At 43.9% G+C, this 23,201-nt stretch overlaps 1 protein-coding gene across 3 annotated transcripts in view; it reads left to right on the top strand.

Moving 5' to 3' along the window:
* The window catches only part of FOXN3 (forkhead box N3), a 645,757-nt gene that overhangs the window by 325,420 nt on the left and 297,136 nt on the right, over positions 1-23,201 (top strand). Inside the window, exon 1 of one of the 3 annotated variants that reach the window (XM_029597769.1) lies at positions 16,863-16,881. The exons of the other annotated variants lie outside the window; for them this stretch is intronic. The gene's annotated coding sequence lies outside the window, so the exon portion shown is untranslated. Of the gene's footprint in view, positions 1-16,862; positions 16,882-23,201 lie in introns of those variants that run through there. 3 annotated transcript variants of the gene reach the window in all.

Here is a 23,201-nt window from a genome sequence, read left to right as displayed (position 1 = left end):
TTTTCATATATTTAGCATCCAATTTTTCTACATGTATCCAATCTAACATTTGTAGAAACTAATATTTGGCCGGTGGTGGTTCTTCTGCAATCTAATATTTCAAAATACCAGCTCTAGCCACTAATTAAGTCATTTGAGCAAATTGAAAGTGGCCTTTCGAAAGACCATCCAGCCAATCCAAACCACTGACTAGTGAAAGGAGGCTTTTTCACAACAACCTTGTCTATTTCATTCATCACTGTTTCCTAAAAAAACCCTGTGAATATATATTTCTGGCTTAAAATGACATTTTAAATATTCATCAGAAGACCTCAGTCCCATGTGAAAAACTGTAGCTGAAGGATATAACTTTCTGTGAAGTAATTTATACTGCATTGCTCATAATTTAGATTCAATAAAAATAATTTCCAGTTTGTCAAATAATTTTCTCAAATCTTCTTCAGGAATAGGACCCCTGAGTTCTTGGGACCATTTAGTTGCTAGCATAGTTAATGCCTTTGGACACGATTTTTCCAGTCTCGTTCTGGAGCAGAATGCCATCTTATTTTTCCTGCCACCATTCGGAAGAATCAAATTAGTCAGAGAATCTGCATGGAAAATTAGAGGCTATTGTGGTTGCAATTCTGAAAGATAATATCCTATATGCAAAAAAGCATAGAAGTGTGTATTAGGGAGCTTTAGGTAAATCTTTCTTCAGTTGATTGAAAGAGCACACAGTATTCATTGCCATACAAAAGAATTGAGAAATTCAAGTGAGTCTTTATAGCTTCCAAACATGAAAGATGCTTCTTTGCATAGCAGGTGGAAACCCAGCAGTACCCAGTAGAGGTAAAAAGCTGATATTTGCCAAGAAACTCCCCACCGAGAGCATAAGTATTTTCAAGCCTGCCTCACTGCCATCAGAAAGGGATACCGCTTTAAGGGCCTTATTTTCCAAACATATCACACGTGGTGAGGGACGTTTCGCACGCGAAATGTCCCTTTTCGCATGCGATACCAAAATGGGGGCGGAGTCGGCCCCGGAAGAGGAGGAGTCGGGTGACACCGGGGCCGACTCCGCGACGACGGCGCGCACAGCGAAAAGGTAAGGGCCTTTTCGCTGCCTATTTTGCTCCCAATAGCTACACCTCCTATCGTGCAGGCCCGCCCCCCGTTTCGGCCCCCCCCCCCCGCCCCTCATCTTCTAAAGTATCGCAGGCCTCCGAAACTTTAGAAGATGAGGCCCTAAGTGACTTAGGAGTTTGCAATCCGGTATATGTAATGCCCCCCAAGGGGTAAAAGGCTGAAGAGTTGTTGCCACCAGATGAATACAAAACTTAAAATCTCCAGTTAACCATTCCCGACTAAAATGAAGCTGGGAGGCAACATTATAGAATTGAAAATCTTCCAAAGCGTCCCCCCATCAAAGAGACATAACTTATGCATTTAGACTTATTTTTCCGCAGAAAAGAGATTTTAAATGGATTAAGTATATGCGCAGAAGCCAGCAGGGGAGCATTTGTATTTGCTAGAATAGTTTAGGAAACAAAATCATCTTGAACAGAGCACTTCAGCCAAGTAAAGCAAAGGAAGTTCCATCCAAGCCTGGCGTTGTTGAAATATATATATAATCTGGATAATATTTAAAGCATATAGAACTTTCACTTGAGGAGAAAAATATAATCCCAAATATTTCAAAATGAGAGGACATCCAAATAAATAAATGTCACCCTGCCAATTTCATTGCATCTCCCCATCTAAAGTAAGCGCTTATGATTAGGCAAAATGTATAGGTAGTTCTGTGAACGTTCCAAAATCATCAAAAAGATTAACAATAGCCTCAGAGAAGAACTAGGATTGGCGATAAACAACAGCATATCGTCTACAAACAGACATATCCTCTGTGGAAGACCACCTAACTGCAACCCACAAATATCTGGGTGTAGTTTTAATTTTTTAGCCAAGGGTTCAACAATCAATACATATAACAAGGGGGAAAGGGGGCAACCCTGCGTAGTGCCCCTAGCTAAATTAAAAGGAGAGGAGAACTACCTATTAATAATTAACCATGCTAATTTCTCGTTATACAATAATCTCAACCAAACAAGAAGGGATTGCAGCAAGTCAAACTGCTCCAAAATGTAAAACATATATTCCTGGGGAGTGAAGGGAGTGCAATTTGGCAGCGCTTTGGCTGAGTGTCCTGTCCCAATGTTGGAGGTCCTCCCTAGTGACATCATCCAGGTGAGACCATACCTATTTAAGATCCTTCTCCTACAGTTTTACTCGGGCAGTGAAGGGAGTGCAATTTGGCAACGCTTTGGCTTAAGTGTCCTGTGCCATCGTCGGAGGTCCTCCCTGTGACATCTGGGGAAAACTGAACCTGTATAAGATTCTCCTCCTGTGGTGCACCACCACCACGTGTCCCTTTGTGGAGGTATCACAATCCCTTGATAGGAAAGGAAATGTTCAAATCCCCCCTCCTGCTCTTCCTGCATCTTCCACTTCCAGCCAATCAATGACTGATTCCTATTTGATCACGCGAGATAATTTAGGGCTAGGGGACCTTGGATTCTTTAGGTCCATTCAGAGTGTGTCACTGTATCCCTGTGCCCTGCAACTCCTCCTCAAGTGCAAGCAGACATATTGACTGAGAATGGTTTAAGGGCTGATAATGAGGTGGGCTTGTCACCCGCCCGTTGGTGGGGATTTACCATCTTCTCAAGTTCGAATATTATCTTCTCCCAGGCCGACTTTAACTTCTGAACTAGGAGTTCGAATGAAACATGCCGCAGTTACACTGGCATTGGTGCAGTCTGCAATTGTGGGCCTGCAGAAAGTTGTATCCACTCATATTGACATTGTTTTGAATACTGTGGATGAGATAGCTAAACAAGTGAATGAATAAGATCAGGTAATTCCAGAATATGGTAAAAAATTGACTGTGTTTGAAGAGAAAATTACTAATATTCACCAATCTCATGTCACTTTATGTAGAGGTAATTATTTTCTGCAACAAAAGATGGACATTTTGAATATTATTCTAGATATTTAAATGTATAATTTCTTTATTTTTCTTATTGTTCATTAATTCCATCTTTAGAAATGTTTAGAAAATTTTATCTTGAAGTTTTGAAGGTACCTAAAGAAATAATTCCGGCAACATCTAATGTTTTTTATTTACTGTTTGAGAAAAAACAGAGTAGTTCATCTGAAGAGAATGCAGAAAAGATTACATTAGTTCCTGATGAGTTAAATGTATCGAGGTTTTTAAAGAATTAATTCACAAGTGTTAAAATTAGAGCTACTTTAGTTGTGTCATATAAGCAAGAATCTGATAAATACTGGACCTTGAGGTCTTTTTTCAGAAAAAAGAATGATCTTTTTCTTGGTCAGAAAATTGCATTATTTCCAGGTATTGCAAGGGAAACATAGGTAAGGCAAAAACATTTCATTTTGAAGAAGCCTAGAGTTTTGGCTCTTAGTGATTCCTTTAAGATTTCCTTGCAAATGTCTAATTAAATATCAAGGCAACAAATTTGATTTTTTTCTGACACAGATCATTTGGAGAAAATTTTGCAAGATAGATTACCATCTGAATCCACACTCGCAACTTGCCCAATTCCATAGGTAGAATGATAAATAGTATCCTTGTATTCAGACTTTTTTAAAAATTGAATCCCATTATGGGCTCTAAATTTGTGATATTCAGGATAATGGTTGCCTTTGACTTTTTCTTGTTTTGTCAATTACTTGAATATGCTATTGTTACCTTTTATGTCTTTGTATTTTGTTTAAAATCTACTAAAGTTACAAAAAACAAAACAAAACATATATTGTCATCTCACTTTATGAAATTCGTTCTCTGCATCTAAACTAATTATTATCCCTCCCTTTTTAACACAATTATTATCCCAGAATGTTATGATCAGAGATCCATGGGTTTTCCCATGGACTGCCGCTCTCACCTCTACCCTGGGTCGGTGCAGGAACGCCATCAGCTTACACGACTGCACGCTGACCACTCATGGCTGGGATGCTACCGACACTTCTTGGTGAGATGCGTCCTCCTTAGGCAGGTGCACGCACACCTCCTGTCTGAATTTAAAGGGCCCATGGTAGGAAGAACCCGCGGCTCCTCTTGATGACCTCACAGACCTTGGCCTTGATAAAGCTTTTCTTCCCTGCATCTCAGTAATAAGTCCACTACCTTTGGTAGAGCCTCAACGTTCCTGACTGAGTTCTTGGTCCTCTTCTCTTCAATTCCTGGTCCTTGTTTCTTTTGTTCTTGATCTTCGTCTCCTCTGTTCCTGGTCTCCTATGTTCCTTGTTCCAGTGGTCCTTGCCTTCGTCTTGTGATCAGTCTTTAGCTCTTCAGTGTCATCTGTTATCTCGTCTGACTGCCTGTGCTATTCTTCGCCTCCCTGTCTTACCTATCCATCCCTACTTCCCTTGGATGGATCTCTAGTTCTGACCTTGGCCTGACTCATGACTACACCTGAAATCCGCCTACCACTGACCACTGCTTGACTCAACTATGCCAGAACTCGGCCTGCCACTGATTACTATCTGACTCTCAATCATGTTTGACCTCTGCCTGCCACTGATCTTCGCTTGCTTTTCAACTATGCCAATATATAACCTGTCCCGGACCCTGGCCTGTGATCCAACCATCTCTACGGATCTCCAGTTCGTCAGCAGAAGCCCCCACCCTAAGACCTACTGACCATGGCACCCGAGGGCTCAACCTAAGGGGAACAAGGACTGATATAAGTGAAGCTCCAGTTGGGACTCTGCCTCAGCCAGCTCCTCCAGCTGACGATGGGGACCTGAAGGGCTCCACCCTGCAGGTTGCATCACCTCCACCTTGGCCCAAGGGTCCACACTCACAACACAGAAAGCCTGAATCAACCTTTGAACATTGCATACTCCATATCTGTCCTTTATGAATCCCATTTGACCAGGAGACACCAAGCCTGGAAGAACCATGTTTAGTATAGATGACAAAAAACAGATGACAAAAACTTGACATCTAAATTTATAAGAGAAATTGGTCTATAATTTCCAGGAACAGACAGATGTTTATCTGATTTTGGAAATACTGTAATTAATGTCTGATTAAATTCTGATTGAAAAAAACCCTTGCTTCAATGAAAAGTCAAAAACCTGTTTCAACAATTAGGATAGTGTAGTTCTCAAAATCTTAAACAATTCTCAGCTTAGGCCATCGAAGCCAGGTGTTTTCCCAAGCTTCAGTTTTCTAATAATCCAATCAATATCCAAATAATAATAGGAGCTTCTAGCATCCCCCTTTGCTATAAACACAACTGTGGTAGTGGGACATCAGACAAAAACTTTAAAATAGGGTCATCTGCAAAATCTTAAACAAATACAATTATAGTAGTACTCCATAAAAATAGATGTGATTTCCTCAGTATTATTTGCCACTGTACCCATGGAATTTCTCATATTAGTAATATAATATTTAGGTTGGGACCTTTTAACTTTTCTAGCTAAGATTTTACTAGATTTATTTGCATTTGCTCTAAATCCTCGGAGAAATATCTAAGCTCTCTGGTTTGACAAATGATTCAAGCACTTCTTTATAGATTCTAATTTTTCTAAATAAGTGGGTGATAAAATAGTGACAAGCTGCCATTTAGCCAGCCCCAAGTATTTAGACAACCTTAAAATCTCAGATTAAATTTATGGGTCACTTACGAGATGATCTCTCCTCTCAATCACGACTTTCCCAGCCAACCAAAGTACATCTGGTGTTACCTCAGGAGCAATATTCAGGTCCAAATAAATATTCCACATATCTTACAAAAAGGTTTTAAATTATGCATCTTGAAACAGAAAAGATGGGAAATGCCTTTTAAAAGCCTGTGGACTCCTCTGACCCAAATGTAGACGTTCAGAAATAGGGCATGGTCAGAAATGGTAAAACAGCCAATGGTCAGAAATGGTAAAACAGCCAATAGTCACTTTTTTTTTAATCTTAGTGAAGAACAGAGAAGGTGACACAAATGAGTAATCTATTTGAGAATAAGCATATGAGTTACTGAATAATACAAAATATCAACTTCACCCAGATATAGTACTCGCCATACATTTAAAAGCTGTAATTCCTGTAACAAAAATCGTAATCCCCTGCTTCTATTACTGGTTGTATCTCTGCTAGGAGGTTTTGCATCTATGGTAGGATCATGTACCAAATTAAAATCTCCTCCCAAGATTACAATATGATCTGGATATTGACTAACGGTTGTGACCAATCTAGAGAAGAAAGCATTGGAATATACATTTGTCAAATATATATTACCTAATAGATATTTCTTATTAAAGCAAGTCCCAGATAAAAACACAAATCTCCCCTCCTAATCAGACACCATTTGATCAATCACAAGTGGCAAATTTTTGTGGAATAATATTACCCCTTTCTGTCTCATTGAATAAGATTGGCCCACACATTCCCTCTTAAATTGTTTATGTTCAGCAGCAGACAGATGTGTTTCTTGTCAGAAAAGAATTGATATTGCTTGTTTTTTCTTAAATAGCGGAAAAATCTTTTTTTCTCTTGAGAGGAGAAGGTGCTCCACCAACTTTGAAAGAAGTGATCTTAAAATCTGTGTACTACAAATACCACACAGTCCATTCATACTGCCAGACAATACAGAACAAATATAACCACAACCCAAAACAAGTCTTCTGCACTCCAAGGGACTGCTTTCTCTTTTTTCTATTATCTTGTGTAGTCGAAAGGGCACTATTTGGGGCCTAATTTGAATCAAAAAGAAATAGTCTCCTTTGGACTAAACAAAATGAAAAAGTCTAGAATAACAAGAGAAATAGTGAAACTAAAACAGAACTGGGTCTTATAAGAATAATTGTCCCAACATGAATCTGAAACAGTCTAAAGAAAATATCACAAGACTGAAAAATCCATAACAATACAGGTGGTGGAGACAAAGAAAAAGGGGAAAAAAACATCCTATGCAGCTGCTCAGCAATAATTAACCTGGTTTTTCAGAAAACAAATATGATCCTCTGTTGTAAACCTGTCATTAACATCATATATGATATCATTATTCTCCCAAAATGGAAATGTTCAGCCTTGAAATTACAAAAAATACAACACTTGATGCATTGCTTCAACTCCAGTGTTATAAAGTTCCACCAAAAAACACTACACACAGGCCTAAAAAATTAGGAATATTGAAGCAAAAATAGGAAATATCATCACACTAAAAAAACTGATTGCATTTTCTAAGTGGCGAAAGGTATCATCCAGAAATAAAAAGTGCGCCACCAGTAAGTAGGCCACTGTGTCCTCCTCAGTGATGGACGGTGGTCTTCTCAAGTAATGCAAGGAAAAATCCCAGGCGGTTACGCTCTAAAACACGTTGATATTAATAAAAACTACATGCCACTTTCCTGGAGAAAAATATTAGAGACACGGAGAGCAAAAAGCCACGCATACCGTTCTGTGGAGAAGAGAACACAGCGTGCCATCCTCGTGCTGCTCACTCAGAACAATAGGCAACGATCCACCTACTCAGCAACACTCAGATTGCAGTTCAGCAGACAAGTGCGTCAGTAAAAATCTAAGAAAAGAAACAGTTGTAGTCAAATTTTACCCAAAGACTAGGAAAAGAGTCTAAAAATAAAATTGCTGAAATCATCAGATGCCTGTAATCTTCGATGTCGTGGCCCTTCACCATGTGAATAATTAAAATGTCTCCTCCTAGATCCAGAAACCACCGTGCCTCCTCTTTAATCTGAAGGAAAGCTGTTTTGCTATTGAAAAAGACTCTGATGTTTACAGGAAACTGAAAAGTAAACTTTATCCTTTCATGATGTAGCTCAGTACAGTTAGGGCAGAGAAGTCTGTACCTTTTAAAAACTTTCTGCGAGAAATCACTAAACAAAGGAAGCTTGTGTCCTGTGACTTCTCACAATATTCTTTCTATAGAGAGCTTACCATAGGTGCTTGATTCTAGCATAATGAATAGGAGGAATCATCCCAGGGCTCACAGGTTTAACCATTACTTTGCACTGCCATTACTTTACATGTATTTTCAGAAACCAGGAGATCTTTTTTTTAAACTTCTTATTTAACAAACTTCAGATAATATTCGTTCCATATGCAACAATTCAGCAAATCTTCTTGCAAGTGTTCCGAAAAAAATAGCACTATATAATTACAGCTTATCGTCGCTGTGGTCTACATAGAATTCAATACAATGTCGTCCCCCATCTAAATAAGAGAACAGGGGAAGCGTGCAATCCACATCATACGCACAAAAGCAGGGTTCACGTGCCACATTCCTTATCATCCCAAAGTTTTCTCCAGATCAGGTTCGATGTATCTTCTTGCACCTGAAGACAGTATGTAAGCCTCTCGATCAGTTCTGTTTTGACCAGTTGACTCTCCAAATGTGAAATCACAGGACCCCATTTCCAGAGCCAGAGTCAGGCCATTTGGCACCTATGGGCAAGTGAAAAAGTGCGCCCTCACCCTGAGCACAACATATAATATCACAAGCTGGGAGTCTCTGGACTTTGATTTTTATTTTTCATTTTGATCCAGTAGTTTCTTCCTGTTCCTTGGAGCTTCCAGCCCAGTCAAAACCAGTGAGGAAATCCTGGTGCCATGAGCCTTAGTTATTTAGTTTTAAAACTTTATAATCCGCTGTATCTACTGTTCTGCACAGGGTACAAAATTACATACATATTAAGCTTAGAACCAAGGTTCACAAACAAAATATTTATACAGCCATGCATTAAAAATTGTTCATCATATTTAGGCCTGGATTTATCAAAATGTGATAAGTATCACATGCGATAGCAAAAGGGGTGTGTTTTTTGCTAATAGGCAGTTTATTGCAATTTGCGCTAATACCTATGGGGCGGATTTTCAGAGCCTTGCTCGCCTAAATCCGCCCAAATCCGGGCGGATTTAGGCGAGCAGGGCCCTGCGCGCCGGTGAGCCTATTTTACATAGGCCTACCGGCGCGCGCAGAGCCCCGGGACTCGCGTAAGTCCCGGGGTTCTCCGAGGGGGGCGTGTCGGGGGCGGGCCCGGTCGTCGCGGCGTTTAGGGGGAGTGTCGGCAGCGTTTTGGGGGCGGGTACGGGGGCGTGGCTACGGCCCGGGGCGGTACGGGGGCGTGGCCGCGCCCTCCGTACCGGCCCCCAGGTCGCGTCCCAGCGCGCAAGAGGCCCGCTGGCGCGCGGGGATTTACGCCTCCCTCTGGGAGGCGTAAATCCCCCAACAAAGGTAAGGGGGGGGCTTAGACAGGGCCAGGTGGGTGGGTTAGGTAGGGGAAGGGAGGGGAAGGTAAGGGGAGGGCAAAAGGAAGTTCCCTCCGAGGCCACTCCGATTTCGGAGCGGCCTCGGAGGGAATGGGGGTAGGCTGCGCGGCTCGGCGCGCGCCGGCTATACAAAATCAATAGCCTTGCGTGCGCCGATCCAGGTTTTTAGCAGATACGTGCGGCTCCGCGCATATCTACTAAAATCCAGCGTACTTTTGCTTGCGCCTGATGCGCCAGCAAAAGTAGGCCAATTCGCGCTATTTGAAAATCTACCCCTATGTGAAGAGCTAAGTTAGTGCAAATTTTGATAACTTTTTAATGGGGGGGGAGGGTGGGGAGGGAGAGAGAGAGCGCACCTAGCCATAATGCACCAACACTAGATAGGTATTTATATCTCTATGGGAGGCCCACCTAGTAACTCGAGGTGAGGTTTAGGTATTAGTGTAGGGGTTAGGGGCCACTTGGACATTCAAAGTGAGACGTATGAACAGAACAGTGGTCTCTTGTGAAGATCTGATGACCTTCGGAGTGAGGAAACTCACCCAAAGATGAGATTTGTGCAATGTTCTCTCCACCTATCTTGATGTTACCCAGGTAGAGAGTTACCCAGGTGAGTTTCCTCACTCTGAAGGTCATCAGATCTTCACAAGAGACCACTGTTCTGTTCGTACGTCTCACTTTGAATGTTCAAGTGGCCCCTAAACCTCACCTCGAGTTACTAGGTGGGCCTCCCATAGGGATATAAATACCTATCTCTGGAGAGTCCACTATGGCTAGTCTCTCTCTCTCTCTCTCTCTCTCTCTCTCTCTCGCACACGCACGCATGTTCTAAAATCCGGGGTTGGGGTGCACACTTGTGCACCTTGCGCGCGTTCCCTCCGAGGCCCACCTTCCACTATCTAACCTGCCCCCCAGCCCTACCTAAATACCCAACTACTTACGTAACTTGCTGGAACCCCCGGCACGGCCACTGTGCTGGAGGCCTCGGTCCCGCCCCCGGACCGGTGCCCCTGCCCCTTTTTCAAAACCCCGGGACATACATGCGTTGCCGAGCCTATGCAAAATAGGCTCGGCGCACACAAGGACAGGTTTTCGGGGCTACGCACGTAACCCTTTGAAAATCTGCCCCTTACATTTTATTTGTTTCACTACTTACTGCTCCCCTGGAGCAGACGTAGTTTGCGCGCGCCGGTTTACTTCCCCAGGACAGTAACTAATGGCCGCTGTCCCGGCCGACCTCAGTCCTGCCCTGCCCCACCCCTCCCTGCCAAGAACACGCCCCCCCGGCCTTCCCCTTTCTCAGGACCTGACCCTTGTGCATGTATTGCCACTTACATGCATGGCTGGACCCTTTTGAAAATGTGCACGGTGCTCGCAGGGCAAGACCATGTGCATAAGTGCCGATTTTTACACGTGTGACCGATTTAAAATTTGGCCGTTAATACCCATATCATATTTGGCCTATGGTATATTGGGTATGGCCTTGGCCTTCAAAGCCATGAGTAAACTGAATTACAATTATAATATAGTAAACCTCGCATACCAAAATATTAGTAAGTGCCAGCACTCAAACAGTAACAACCCTACCTATGAAAAGGCAACTACTGGGAATATGGACCCTTGAGCCAAAACGAGGTTGTCGCTACCACCAGGGAAGGACCCCTGCTGGTCCTCGTTGTTGGGATGCGGCTTCGGAGAAGAAGACCCCACAGGACCTTCAGCTATACCAGTCCTTGGGTACTGGGACCATGAGTCAAGAGGCGAAGGCCGTGTTGGATGCGCCCAGGGTCGAGGCAGGCAGCGGACGAGCAGGAACAGGAACAAGCCAGAGGTCAGGGCAGACAGCATACAAGCAGAGATGAAGGCCAGGCCAGAAGTTGGGACAGGCTGAAGACAAGCAGAGACAAGGTATCAAGCTAGAGTTAGGTCAAGCAGAGTCAACGAAGCAGGGTCAGAACCAGAGAATGAATCCGAGGAGACGAGGAGCGAGGCAAGAACTGGAGTCAAGGAACAGGAATGCAGGAACCAGGAATCAGAGCAGGAACCAAGGCAGAAATCAGGAACGCAGACAACTCGCACTCAGGATGAGCAGGACCTGTTGCTGAGGCGAAGTGGTGGTGGCAGGACCGGATATTAATACCCAGTGCGTCTGACGTCATCTCCCCGGGATGAGAAGAGTCTTCCCGCCGTTGGCACACACTTTAAATTCCATGAAGGGATGCGCACGTGAGCACCTAGGGGGCCAGACAAGGAGCTGAGTGTCAGCGGCGTGTGGAGGTGCTGCGAGAGCAGGCCGCAGCTGCGGTGGTTGGCAGGAGGAGACGGCAACGGGGGAAGCCGGCATGGGCTTCCTGCCCATCAAGGTGAGGGGATGGCCGGGAACCCTACAGCAACACTGCAAATATTACACCAGGTCATAAAACACCAATACACCTTCTATTAGGAAAACAGAAGCCAAGCTGCTATAGATCCCTACACAGAAACTGCACAATATCAGAATACCTTTACTCACACATTCAGAACGCAGATAGACCCTCACCAAATACAGAATAGAGACCAAAAAACATAAATACAAACATGCAGACAAAAGGGGAAATGGAAACCACAACAAACCAGACTTTGTATGTAGTGCAACAATTGAAAAACAGAAACATCACCTTTCCTCATAAAACATCAAACAGTAAAATCAATAAAAATAACACATCAATCATAATAGTAAAATCATACTGTTACAAACAATAAATAATTCACAACAGCGAATAAATAAAACATCCAATGATTAAAAACTGAAAAAACTTTTCCAAACACCAATAAAATATTTCAAAATTGCAGGCACATCATATAGTATCCAATAATTAAAACTAATAAGGATTATAAAAATCCCCAGCTTTCCAAGTTTTTATTTCCAGATGCCCAAGATTGTCTTAGATTAGCATGGGGAGAGTAGAGCGATGTTGTGCATACAGTCAAACTCACATGTTCGCTCTCTCTCTCACACATGCTGTCACATTCACATGCTCACTCATTCTCACATTCTCAGTCATACTCACATATGCGCTTTCTCACATACGCTCAGTCACACACACACACACGCCCTTTCACATGCTGTCACACTCACACACATTCTCATTCTCACATGATCAGTCACTCATAGGCATGCTTGCTATCTCTCATGCTCAGTCACACACATACGCTTGCATTTTCTCACATGATCAGTCATACACGCCAGTACTCTCACATGCTGAGTCTCACAAACACAAATGCTTTCTCACTTATTTCCCCCCTCTAGAAGCAAAAGGAGCAGCAAAAGAAGCCTTCTCCTTCAGGCTCATCAGATTTTCTTCTAGCCTCCAGCCCCGCTGCTCCTGCTCCTAACTGGGGGGAAGGAAGGCCAGTGGTGCTTCTTCTTGCCAGTGGGTGGCACGCCAACACACACGCACATATTGTCTCTTACATGCTCAAACACACGCACTCTCTCACATGCTCAGTCTCAGATGCAAACAAATGCTTTCTCACTTGTTCACCACCTCTAAAAGCACAAGGAGCAGCAGCAAAAGCCTCCTCCTTCTGCCTATCAGACATTTCTTCTAGCCTCCAAACCCCCTCTACCTGCTCCTGACTTTGGGGAGGGAAGGCCGATGGTGCTTCTTCCTACCAGTGGACTACACTTCTTCTGCTTCTGAGTGCTGGGGGATGCAGATGCTTCTTTTTCCAGCCCATGCACTGCACTGCTCTTCCTGCTCCTGACAGGGGAGTGTGTGTGGGTGTGGGGATGCTGATGATACTACTTGTGGTCCCTTGGGCCGCGCTGCTCCTGACTGCCAGAGGATAGAAAGGGAACCAATGCTTCTTTTTTCTGGCCCTGTGTGCCATGGTGTTCTTCTGTTCCTGACTAGAGGAGGGGAAGTCCAATTTAGAGTCTTGTAGCTCCACACATCATACTGCTCCTGACTGTGGTAGGGGCAGGGAGAACCACATGTGTGGGCTGCCTCCGAGTTGGGCACCACCATTGTTCTCATTTGCTTCCTACTTCAAGGACGGCCCTGAGGGGAGGAACGACACTAGGAACAATTTTTTTCCCCTGGGAGGCAAAACGCTAGTCTGGAGGACCAAGAATTCTGTATCTGGAGGAAGGGAGGTGACTTTTTTGTCTGTCTCGCGTTGTCCGGGTGGAAAAGCCGCCGATCCGCGCTGTGCCCATCTCTTCTTTTAAAGGGGCCGCGGCGGGAAACTAACCTGCAGTCCCGGATGATAACGTCACTGGGTCCCGGTATATAAGGCTGGGCCCAGCCACAGTTAGTTGCCTTTGCAACAGGTCTCCATGTTGGTCATGTACTTTGTTGCTTTTCCTGGTGATTCCTGCGTGTTCCTGGTTCCTGCCTTGTTCATGATCCTGATTCTAGTTCTGGTATTCTCCTTGTTCCTGTGTACCTGCGCTACTCTACTTGTTCTATGGATTGACTCCTGGACTCGACCTCTGCTTTGCCCAACCACGCTACTGATCATCTCCTGGACCTGACCTCTGCTTTGCCCGACCATGCTACTGATTATCTCCTGGACCCGACCTCTGCTTTGCCCGACCACGTTACTGATTATCTCCTGGGCCCGACCTCTGCTTTGCTCGACCATGTTACTGATTATCTCCTGGAACCAACCTCTACTTTGCCTGACCACGCTACTGATCATCTCCTGGACCCGACCTCTGCTTTGCCTGCTTTGCCTGACCATGCTACTGATCATCTCCTGGACTTGACCTTTGCCTTGCCTCATCGTTCTACCTTGCCTGCCACCTGCCCTGACTCCAGCTTGTTCAGTGATGCCTCTGCTATACTCACTCTGGACTTGGCTTCTTAGGCTCCGGCCTGTTCTTACTCAGGCGCCCCCGGTCTGTCTCTCGTTCCATGTGGCACCCGGGTCTCTGGGGCTCTGCCTCATCCAGATCAAACTTACTATTTTTACCACTGCTGGCCCCTGGTTGACCTCCTCCTCATCCATCAGAAGACCTTGGACGGAGGCCCATCTAACTCCAGCTGTCCCAGTACCCAAGGGCTCAACTTATGGGGAACGAGGGCTACTATTGGTGAAGCTCCAGCCGGGCTCCATCAGTCAGCCAGCTCCGCCTAGTGAGACCCATAGGGCTTGCCTGTGGGTAGCACCAACTCCACGTCGGCTCAAGGGTCCACCTCCGGCACAATAGGGTGCAACAAAAACACACAAACTCCTGGGTTTGCCTGCCTTTCTGACTACCTATTTAGTACAAAACACACAAAACTCCTGTTTTTGCCTGCCCTCTCACCAGCTAATCAATACAGACACAAAAACACACTAAATAGTATACCCGAATAGTTTTACTTCTCCCTAATACTTAACATATGTTGGTACCTAATCAAATCAATCACACTACCCTAACACCTTTCCAAGGTGAGTAGTTGATCTTTTTCAAACCTTCTACTTAGATATACACTGCTCCTAGCTTATTTCTACTTTTTGACTACCTATTTAATTCAAACACACAAAACTTAGTTTTGCCTGCCTTTCTGTCTACCAATTTAATTAAAAACACACAAAACTCCTGGTTTTGGCCTGCCTTTCTGATTACTATTTAATACAAAACACACAAAACTCCTGGTTTTTGCCTGTTCTCTAACTAGCTAATCAATACAGACACACAAATACACTAAATAGTATACCCCAATAGTTTTACTTCTCCCCAATACTTTTAAGTTTTAAACATTTCTCCAAGCAGTACTTACTGATTTTTTTCAGCCACCTGCAAGGTGATCCTCTCCTCGCATGTTCCCACTGAATTGCGGGTTACTGAGGACTTCCCTTGCAATATATCTTGTGATTCTAAGGTAGATTAGTACAAAACAATCCCTTTGGAGATTTATACTACAGTTAGTTATCCTAAGTGACTCATTGCTGTCCTGATTAACAAATGTTGGTACCTAATCAAATCAATCACACTACCCTAACAACTTTCCAAGGTGAGTAATTGACCTTTTTCAAACTTTTTACTTAGATATACACTTCTCCCCAATATGTTTTGTTAGACGCCGCGGGTGGCCACGGCCAGCTCTCCTCACCTTCTCTCCAGGCGTTGACACCCGCACGGTGGGGAATTGCTCCCGCAGCAAACCTCGGGCCTCCTCCACTCCCACGGTCCCTGCCGCTGAATCTGTCCTGCACTCAATTCAGCAGCAGGGCCCGTGGGAGTGGAGGAGGCCCGAGGTTTGCTGCGGGAGTGACTCCCCACCGCTGCGCGGGTGCCGACGCCCGGAGAGGAGATGAGGCGAGCTGGCTGCGGCCACCCGTGGCATCTAACACATTTAAGTTTTAAAAATGTCCCCAAGCAGTACTTACTGATTCTTTTCAGCCACCAGCAAGTGAATTTTCAAAAGGTTTATCATGTGTAAATTGGCTTTTGAAAATTGCCACTATATATGCTATTTTTCATGCATTAATTCCTTTGAAAATTCACTCCACCGTTTCATTAGGCTTTGTTTGGACATTTAGAAATTGAAAAGAGGAAACCCACGTAGACCTACTCAACCTTAGGCAACCAAGGCTAAAAATGCAGGCTTTTCTAGTAAATGGCAGAAAGTTTGAAAATCCTTTCTTTTTGGAATGCCAAAAAAAAAAAAAATGACAGTGCTTCTGAGCCCCCAGGCTGCCTAATCTTGCACTGCCAAGTTTCAGGACCTGTATCAGAAGTAGATTTCAGTTTTTCTGGCTATGAGCCAAAGTAGCTGAGACATATTTCTGAAGTAATGTACTTGGACTCCAGGGTAAAATTGTGTATAATGAGCTGAGCTCCTTTAGAAAACATCCTGCTAACTGATCAACAAGAACAGTATTGGTTTATGCTACAAAAAGCAGATTGTGACTGTATGCAGTGCATGCTTGTGTTTATACAGTGCTGTAATGGTTGATAAAGGGGAAGAAAAGCGTTAAAAAAAATCTCTCCATGGGGACAGTTTTGTACAGCGCATGTGTGTTCAGGAAGGCCTACAAAACTGAAAGATTTAGCAATAGGTCAGTGACAATTACCATTTTGTAGCTGGGTTATAATTAGGCACACAGTTGCTCATTAACTCCTGTCAAGACTGTTTGATTTTTCTTCTCTTTTGCAGTTCAGGTTTGTTTTTATTCAGACACATAAAAAAATGACATCACAGTGGGCGTCATTAGGAAAACGTAGAGCAGGGTGTGAAGAGAGGGAGAGGCTCCCATGCCAGGACACTCCCAACTTTCCCACCAATGAACCATGGGGTGAACACCGCTCGCTCGCTGGCTCTCTGGTTCGACAGGTTATTGGGGCAGGACATGTGACAGTGCTTCACAGCAGCCTTCTGCCAACACCCTTCAGCTATGAGTGGCACAGGAATCTAGTCAGGTGGAGAATCTCTGATAAGTTAAGACTTGTTAATGCTGCGTTCTTCTGCCTTCCGTGTGAATTCATCGCTTGCTGGGGCTTGCTTTTTTTTTTTTCACAAAGGAGTTTAATTTGTGCTCAAAGGATCCATGCAACTTAAATTTATGTTGGATTCAAAAATCAGGAAAGGATATTTGTACCATAGATGAAGGTAAACTCTGTGTCTGTATGTGGCAAAGTCCTTTCCTATATAGCAAGATATTTTGCTTGCATTTCGTAATGCATATAGCTTGTCGCTCTTGTTAAAACTCTATTCTTTCTCATATATACATCTGAAGAAACCTCTGTGGGCTTGAAAGCTCATGTATATCATGTTATGTCAGTCAAATAAAAGGTATCATTATCTGCAGCAATCCATTCTAGTGAGAGCAAGAATGCTGTGTTTATGTCAGGAAATGGTAGATTAATGTATTGAAGTGCGTTTAAGAAAAGCAATGATTTTCAGCACCCAAATATAATGTAATTTAGCCTGGAAATCTATTTTAACTATTTAAAGTATGAGTTAGTAAGAGATAAAGGGGCCAATACACTCGCAAAGTCAGTTTCAGTGCAAATATGTGCCTTACTCCCTGATTGGCTTGCCAGTGTGTCGCTAGCAGGAGGAGCAAGCGGCCTGCAGGATTCTGACTGGCCTGCCAGTGTGCCACCATCGTGGGGAGGGCGGGGCGGAAGAGTAAGTGGAGGCAGCCCCTACACCCCCCTCCTGTTGTCTCTACTCACCTTCATCTTGCATTTTCTCTGCATGTAAGTACAAATTAGCCATGCACGTGCACCTTTTTTTTGACACAGTAATTTTATGCACACAGTTCTTAGTGACTGTGGCAAAAATGTCCCCAGTTCAAATGGCCGTGAGTTTGACCAAATATCCCTTTAGTAAATCATGTCCAAATCGAGTCACCAGAAGTCGCCCACCTGACTTTTTTTTTAAATTGTGCTTATTGATGCTTCCTACAGATAACCTGGTGAGTTACTGGTAAAGGCCTACATTTCATTCCATATCCAGAGTTTTCATTCTTAAGGGAATAGTACTTCAGGAACCGTTCCTGCAGCTGCTGTAGTCCTTTTTAAATACTAATGAGGTAAAAGAGCCATGCATCTAGAAATGAATGGGCCGACCAGCTGCCCGTAGTGACTTGATTAGAAGCAGTACATTAAAAAAGTAAACACAAGATGGAACAATAAAGACCAGGCCAGGGTCCTCTGTATTTGTGAAAGTTTGACAAACATAACTAGCTCTACCGGGGAGGCCTAGGATCCCTGTGTTTAAAGTTTACTTTGCTGTTTGTCTTGAGTGGGATCAGTGTTGTAGTGAATAATTTATAACCAGCATGAATGAGCTCATTAGTCACCTTTTCAGAGCTTAAATGAGTTTTGTGGTTGTCATTACAGGAGCCTTCTGTTCAGCTGCACGTAAAATAACAGTTTGGCAGTTGGCTGGCTTGTAGCGGGGCAGTCTGTCTCTTTTGCTTTTGTAATCCATTGAAGCCCTCGTATTCTTATTTAGAGTATGTTCCCTAACCCTTTGATTTCAGTTGATTTTCTGTAAACAATAGTTCTAAATCTGGAAAGGGGGCTTATTTAAAACTATGAACTAAAATGAGCTTTGAATTCTGTTCTGCATTACTTTTCATGTAGCTTGGGAGCTTGACGGCTTTTCTTCGCTTTCTAAACAGTTCAACCCAGGTAACTCAAAATGTTGATTAGGTGGCAATAGCCCCCAGAGGTGTGCGTTAACAAGATACAACACGTTTTCAATGTAAAAGTTATTTTCTTGGTGGATGCTAACTAAGATTGTTGTGGCATTGCTGAGAGTGAGTAAGGGGGAGGCAGAAGTTATGACAATTCATATTTAGGAAGCCCTCAATGTACATAAGAGAGTGAGAGCAGCAGCATAGCAAAGGCAGTGTGCTCTGAAATACACAATACACTTCTGCTGCTAACTAGTGAATGGAGTTAATATTTACATCAATGGCTGAATACATAATAGACTCCCCCCAAGTGGTACATCAGGGTTGAACTTGAACATGCCATGGTCTTGTGAAACATTCAGGGGGTCCCACAACGATCAATGTCAGTGACACTGCAGCTTCCGATAACGTCCACTTAACAAGTGCATCAACAGGTGTTTTATCCTGTGATGGTTCACTTTTAAATCACAACATGTGGTTGTGCATCTAGGGGGCTCAATCTGTCTGGGAACAGAAACCACAAATAAGTAAAATTTATGACCCAAGCATGTGTGTAATTGTGCGCGCATTTGCTGGCGTGAGCTCATGGATGTGCCAATTTTATCAAAAACAAATAGCACTATATGAAATCTTTGGAGGGATTTCACTCAAATGATACCTAAACGAAGAACAATATCACCTCTTAATGAAAAAACATTTTTTGAAGAAAATTTTTTTTAAAGAAACTTCATTATGAAATTCAAATCCCACCGGGAATGTCTTAAATCTTTATATATATTTCAAAAAAAGATTTTCCAGAAAATTCAAAAGAAAAAAAATTTTTTTTAAGGATGGCAGGAACATTTCATATATTGTATTATACAACACCATCCAGGTGTTATTCAATGTATTTAATCATTAACGTTCCCTCCTTCCATCCACAATATTTTTTTGGCGTGTAAAGTGCAAAAATTGTGCAAAACGTGTTATTTTCAGAAAAATCTTAAACGAACTTGTCATATGCAATAAAAATCATGAATATCTCTGAAAAATGTCAATCAGTCCAGATTCGCCGTGTAAATAGTAAACAAAGTCCCAACTTATCTGTTAGATGTAAAATAGCCCGACAGGGCCCCGTTTCAAATCCTGTAAGGATTTTTTCTCAAGAGATGTTTGTAGTATTGCCGATGGTCAGGTATGTTTACCAAAATGCAATTCTATGAAGCGCTGAACAGTCAGAAATGTTTGTCAGAATGAAATTTAGATCCTCCGTAGAGTTATCGCACTTTCCTTTCAATAGACCATACAGTCTTATCTTGCACTACTAATGCAAATCTTCAGCTTTTCTAACGAGAAAAACTCTCTGCTGTAACCTTCCAAAACGCGGATCCATGTCAAATCCGCGCACCAGGCCGAGTCACGTGCATATCTCCCCGCTTTGGCACGTGTAGGGCTTTTAACATTGACCAGAAATTGTTTTGGTGATTTGTCTAGCTCACAGTCAATCAGTGGCACAGTAGAAGTTAAGTCCACTAAGTGTACAAAACCAGTTTGGTAGCCTTGATAATAGTAATTGGTACCCAATTTGGTCCAGAGCTGTAAATTCATGAATATGTTAGATTAGATTATCTTTTTCAAATTTTCACAGCACTTTGAATGATTGTGCCTAATAACAGAATCTTGCTTTTAAAATTTGCACGCAGTCTAGTATAAGTGGTTTAAACATTTCTGTCATTTCTATGGCCAGAAAGCTAGATCTCAAGAATAGAGATCACTGTCATCTAAGTACTTCATCAGTCTGTCATTGCTTGAGTACACACTAAAAAAGGCAAAAAAGACTAGAATTCATTTGAATTTGCCTCCAGGTGAAGACCATAGTCTTCTGGACAAAATTGCAAAGAAAGTATTTCAGAGCTCCATGCTTACCACTCATATCAGTTATATATATGGTACAATGACTGCATTCAAAAATTAAAGCCTTTTCTACAAGCTGCAAAGGGTGACACTTATTACCCTTAATCGCTGTTGGATGCAGAGGAATGGTTAAGACATTTATTGTGGGCATGGACCCTTGACTAGCATTGACTGGCAGAATCAGGTGAGGCAGAGGCCAGCTGGAGCTTCGCCTATACCAGCCCACATTCTCCTCGGGTTGAGCCTTCGGGTGCCAGGGCCGGCATTTCTTAGATGGAGGCCTCTGCTGGTGGTCAGAAGACACTTTACGAGAGGTTGAGGCATGCAGGCGAGGTCAAAGGCAAGCTTGGTCAAGACAGATGGTATTCAAGAATATCCAGTAACAGGCAGTGGTCAGTGGTCGGTGGTAATCAAGGAATTCCAGTGGGCGAGCCAAGGTCAGTACAGAGTATTCGTCTGAGGCGGGACGAATAGGCAAGGCAAGGAGGTGAGGAGCAGCACAAGTGGACAGGCAAGGAGATGTGGAACACAGAATTGAAGAGGACCTGAAGATGAAGACCACTGGAACCGAAGACAAATGATGACTAGAAACTGATGACAAAATAAAGGCTGAGAACTTGGGAATGCAGGCAGGGAACGCTGAGGCAACTCACGTTACAAGGCTGTAGGAGACCTGATGCTGAGGCAAATTGTAGCTGTAGTGCTGCCATCTTATAGGGCCTGAGACTGATGTCATCAATAGGGGCCACAGGGGGGGGTTCCCACAATGGGTCCTTTAAATTCTAGCCTGAGGCATGCGCCTAAGAAGGCCTGCATTGTACAGAAGTCAGCAGCGACCTCTGCCACAAAGAAATCAATGGTGTCCTGCTGCGTCTATCAAGCAACAATGGCGGGTTGAACCGGTGGCCTTCTGCCGCGAGGAGGGAGACAGTGGCAACCAAAAGCAGTGGAGGCTCAGCCAAGAGGTGAAAGTGGTGGTTAGCCCACAGACCTCCGATCGCAACATCTTTTTGTTCTGTCTATGAGCTGTTCAATTCTATCTCATGTACTTCATCAGCCTCCATCGGAGCTTGACGTAAGATGAGTTAGAGCCAATAGCATCTGAAACGTTCATGAAAAGTTGGCAGCCACCATTGTTTGGGGGACAATCTTTGGCGAAAAACTCAGAGAAACGGTTGCTCAACTAAAAGAACAGAACGTGGCAGTCCAATCCCTCTTGACAGTTTCCGAGCAGCCTTCCTCTTTGAGATGCTCTTTTTCTTACAAAAAAAACATATTTACAGAGACGCCCATTCCAACCTTTTTCTCAGTACTGTCTCCTACCTCTTCTGATTCAATGACAGCAACCCCTCTAGCTAAACCTAGGCAGCGGGAGTACCATCAGCCTAAAATGACACAATAGGCACAACCTAAACCTGGACCTAGTTTTTGAGCCCTCTGAGCAATCAACATTCTTTCATTTCAGTGGGGGGCAGAATCTAGGCATTCTTGAATTTGTGGCACCAGATAACCTCAATATCATGGAGTCTGGATATCATTTGTGTTTCTCACAGCTACCATCATTGCTTGACTCTCAGTCCACATCTATCTCATTAGACATAGTTTTGTCTGGAAGTGCAATTGCTCCTTCAATAGGCAATAAAGCCAGTCCCCTACACCCAACATGGACACATCCCCTAGAAGTTATGAAAATTGAGGCTCATTCTGGATTAGACACCTGAACAAACATTTACTCTGAGAGAAATTCAAAATGAATTCCCTAAGCACGATTCCACATTGCTTGACTCTCAGTCCAGATCTGTCTCATTTGACATAGCTTTGTCTGGAAGTGCAATCGCTCCTTCAGCAGGCAATAGAGCCAGGCCCTATGCCCCAACATGGACACGGCTTCTACTCCTGATATTTCCTTATCCCCACGAAGTCATGAAGATTGAGGCTTATTCTGGATTAGACACCTGAACAAAAATTTACTCTGAGAGAAATTCAAAATGAATTCCCTAAGCACGATTCTACCCTATATCTAAAAGGAGAATGAATGTGCACTCTCGATCTGAAAGATGTGTAAACTCATATACTCAAACATCCATCTCATTGGCGCTACCTTTGCTTCAAGGTGGATTCTTCCCATTATCAATACAAAGTACTCGTGTTTGGCCAGTCAGCAACTCCAAGAACCTTCACCAAATGCCTTGCAGTGGTAGCGGCATACCTGCATCACTGGGGGATTGTTAGGTGAGTGGACCCTTGAGTCGGTTGAGATGGATAGTGATGCACTGTGGGAACCCATGGTGGATGTTGCAGCCGGGAGGCGGCGCTGAGGAGATGGTCCTGGGAAGCTTCACCCTTGGAAGCCCACAGTCCTCCCGGGAGAAGCCCGTGAGGACCCGAGCCACTGGGACTTAGGCCAGGCCCTCTGCGACAGAGGACCAGAGGCGATAGACCAGGGAACCAGCCGACACCAGGAGGTCGATGAAGACTTCACCGTTAGAAGCCCGCGCCCCCCCCCCCCCCCCCGGGAGGAGCCCGTGAGGACCCAAGCCACTGGGACTTAGGCGAGGCCCCCTGGTGGGCAAAGAATCGGATACCTGTGGATGAAGAGAAGCCAGAAGCTGGAGTCCAGCCAGGGACGAATGCTGAAGCCAGAAGTCAGTGGACGAGTCAAGGTCGGAAGCCAGGGGTCAGAAGTCGAAGACCAAGCCAAGGACAGAAGCAAAATCGGAGGTCCAGGGACAGAAGCCGGAGTCGAAAACCAGGAGTCAGAAGCTGAAGACCAGATCAGGGATCCGAAGCAGCAACTAGGAGCTCTAAACAGAGGAACCTTGTTGCAAGGCAAAGCTTAGAGCCAGCTGCAGGGTTTAAATAACCCTGCAGCGTCTGACGTCATCCCTAG

The sequence above is a fragment of the Rhinatrema bivittatum genome, chromosome 4 (genome assembly GCF_901001135.1).
Source record: "Rhinatrema bivittatum chromosome 4, aRhiBiv1.1, whole genome shotgun sequence".
Lineage (NCBI taxonomy): Eukaryota > Metazoa > Chordata > Amphibia > Gymnophiona > Rhinatrematidae > Rhinatrema > Rhinatrema bivittatum.
The sequence above is the reverse complement of the archived record's forward strand: the minus strand, read 5'-3'. Positions and strand labels throughout refer to the sequence as shown.